This window comes from Carlito syrichta, unplaced genomic scaffold, assembly GCF_000164805.1.
Source record: "Carlito syrichta isolate Samal-C Ts95f unplaced genomic scaffold, Tarsius_syrichta-2.0.1 Scaffold314151, whole genome shotgun sequence".
NCBI classification, from domain to species: domain Eukaryota; kingdom Metazoa; phylum Chordata; class Mammalia; order Primates; family Tarsiidae; genus Carlito; species Carlito syrichta.
The window spans coordinates 71,582-75,019 of NW_007258247.1; the positions used below are offsets into that span (position 1 = coordinate 71,582).

At 34.6% G+C, this 3,438-nt stretch overlaps 1 pseudogene; it reads right to left on the reverse strand.

Moving 5' to 3' along the window:
• Window positions 1-1,846: 1,846 nt before the first annotated feature.
• Window positions 1,847-2,541, reverse strand: LOC103273736 (annotated as a pseudogene).
• Between the last annotated feature and the right edge of the window lie 897 nt (window positions 2,542-3,438).

Sequence of the window (3,438 nt, forward strand, 5' to 3'; positions counted from 1 at the left end):
ATTCCATGTTTCTCAGTTGCCTGGAATGCTTTCAATAGGATTGGTAGCAACTCCTCTTTGTATGTTTTATAGAATTCTGCTAGAAAGCCATCTGGTCCAGGACGTTTTTCTGTAGGTAGTTTTCGTATGACAGAGTCAATTTCCTGGGTTGTTATTGGTCTATTCAGTGTCTCAATGTCTTATTTCAACTTGGGTAGTTTGTATGATGTCAGAAAGTCTTCCACTTCATCTAGCTTTTCAAGTTTGTTTCCATATAGGTGTACATAGTAATCTCTGATAATCTTTTGTACTTCTTTGGAATCAGTTGTAATTTGATCTGTTGTATTTCTGATTGTGTTTATTTGGGCCTTTTCCTCTCTTTTTCTTAGTCTGGCTAGGGCCCATCAGTTTTGTTAATTCTTTCAAAGAAGCAGCTTTTTGTTTTGTTGATGCTTTCTGTGATATTTTTGTCTTCTATGTCCCATATTTGGGCTCTTATTTTTGTGATTTGGATTCTTCTGCTAAAGTTGGAGTTTTCATGGTCTTCTCTTTCCAGCTTCCTTAGGTGATTTGTTAGGCTCTACACTTGTGATCTTTCCATTTTCTTGATGTGTGCTCATAGAGATATAAATCCCCCTCTTTAAACTGATTTCATGGCATCCCAGAGGTTTTGGTAAGATGTTTCTTCATTTCATTTATTTCCAGGAATCTTTCAATTTCTTCTTTGGTTTCATTGTTGACCCAGTTTTTGTTCAGCATCATGCTATTTAATGACCATGTCTTTGTAGGCTTTGGGGAAATTTTGTTGGTGTTGATACTTATTTTTATTCCAAATAAACACAATCATACCACTGTGGTCTGAATAGGTGCATGGCAAGAATTCAATCTTATGAAATTTGTTTATGTTTGATTTATGGCCAATGATGTGGTTGATCTTTGAGTACATTCCATGTGGTGGTTAGTAGAATGTATATAATGTGGTCATTGGGTGGAGTGTTCTGTAAGTATCAATTAAGTCCATTTGTTCAAGAGTCTTATTGAGGTTCTGGGTGTCCTTGCTGATTTTTTTTTGTTGTTGTTGAAGGTTCAAAGTTTTATTATCTTGAGTTATACCTGTCTGTATAATATAATTAGACCATTTCCTCTTCTAAGAACCATCTCATAATTTAAAGAATAACATGGCTGAGAAATAAAGATATTTGGAAAGACATTTCAAGGCAAAGCTGATTTTAAATAATCCTCCAAATACTACTTTCTGTCCCTTTCTTTATCATAATATTTTATTACAAATATTATTGTAATATTTTATCTGAAGGTATTCAAAACTTAATCAATTGCTTTTACTATGTAATTCTGAAATATGAAGTGTAAACTCTACTGCCTCCAATAAAATCAATAAGTACTTTGATAACATTAAGGTCGTCAAAATCACTTTTAAAGACAGTAGCAATTGAAACATTTTTACACTTATGATTAATCCACTGTAAACAATTACCAATCTTAAAAACACAATTTCAACAAGAATGCAGTTGCACCAGGTACAGTTAAGAAATACAAGGAGCTTACTGGCTATACTATAACAAACATGAAAAACAAAATTGATTTTACACTATAGGTCTCTACAAATAAACAAACTTCTATCCTTTTCTGTATTATTTCTTACATACATAACAGAATGCTTCATTTTGTTCACTTTGATAGATTAAACTCTTTAGAGAAAGACTGAAAAGAGTTGATGGTCGACCCCCAAATTTTAAGCTAACTTTTTCTAGTTCTATCAAATTCCTGACATAAGTAACAGAGCAGGAAAGTCTTTTCAGTAAATTAAGCATTTGAATCCACAAATGTCTTGCAGAATTCTGGCAAGCTACATATATCCCATGTTACTTTTGGTTTCCCATCTCTTCTTTGCTTCAAATCACCAAGCAAGTTTCTTCTTTTTTGAGCAGTGAATTTTCAGCCTTCTTTTTGGCTTTTACAAAGTTGTGGCAGGCAATTGCTTTGGCAATTTTTGCACCAAGTTCTCAAGTAACCAGCTGATTGCTGAGTTCCTCAGTCTTCTCAATATTCTACTCCTCTACATCTTGTCTATCCTTTTTCAAGGCCTGACTTGTCAACTTTTTCCCTTTTAATAGGAGGTTCAAATCTATCATTGACTCCAAAATACTGAGTAAGTTCCTTCCATTGGGCTTCATTTGAGGACTGTTCACTATGAGATTCTTTTCCATTCTTCAATTTATCTTTTCTGGAGCGTTTTCTTTTTTTCCTTCTGAATCTTGAGGTTGAGTTTTTCTGTTCAGAATGTTTTTGATGCAGATCTTGAGATTTATTCCACATATTTAAAGGAATTCCAGGACATTCTTCAGATGCATTTACATTTGGCTCAGTTTCAGTTTTTGGTCCATTTGTTGGAAAATCTGAGAGCTCTGCTGGTTTTTTAATGGCCCCATCCTCTTTATCTTACTGTAAGTTACATCCAGACATCTCTAATGTGGCTTCATCTTCCAAATCCAACTCAACATCACTGTTATTTAGGCCAGGAGGCAGTAGCCCACTCCACATCTTTTGCTAGGTCAGGAAGCTGCAGCTCAGCAGCCATCTTAAGACCCTGCCAACGTCATGTCTTTGCTGATTTTTTTTTTGTCTTAATGATCTGTCTAGGGTTGTGAGTGGGGTATTAAAGTCCCCCACTATGATAGTGTTACAGTCAATCTCTTTTTTAAGTTTGCCTAGAAGCTGCTTTACGAACATTGGTGCTCCTATATTAGGTGCATGTATATTTAGGATGAATATTTCTTGTTGATGGATTGAAACTTTTATCATTATACAGCTACTTTTTTCATTTTTTTTATTTTTGATAGCTTAAAGGGTATTTTGTCTGAGATTAAGATTGCAACTTCAGCTTTCTTTTGTGTTCCATTCACCTGAAAATTTGTTTTCCATCCTCTTACTTTGAGTCTTTGAGTGTCCTTTCTGGTGAGATGAGTCTCTTGGAGATAATATATTGTTGCCTCATGATATTTTATCCATTTTGCCATTCTGTGTCTTTTCAGTGGTGCATTTAGTCCATTCACATTCAGGCTATTTATTGAAACGTGAGGGCTTATTTTTGTCATGATGTTCTTATAGAGTTGTTGTTGTACTTGTTTTTTTGTTGTCTTTCTTTTGGTTTTTTGGGTTGGTTCATGTGTGTTTTCAATCTTTTTCCTGCACTCTTGTGAAGAACATTGTTGTTCTTTCCCCCTTTTCTTCTGTGTTTAATACTTTCTTAAGAGTTTCTTGTAGGGGTCGTCTGGAGGCAGCATAAATTTTAGGGATTAGATGTCTTGTAAAGATTTTAATTCTCCCTCACTGATGAAGCTTAGCTTGGCTGGGTAGGTTATTCTTGGTTGAAATAGTTTATCTTTGAGAACTTTGAATATTGAACTCCAAGCTCTCCTAACCTGAAGGGTTTCTATA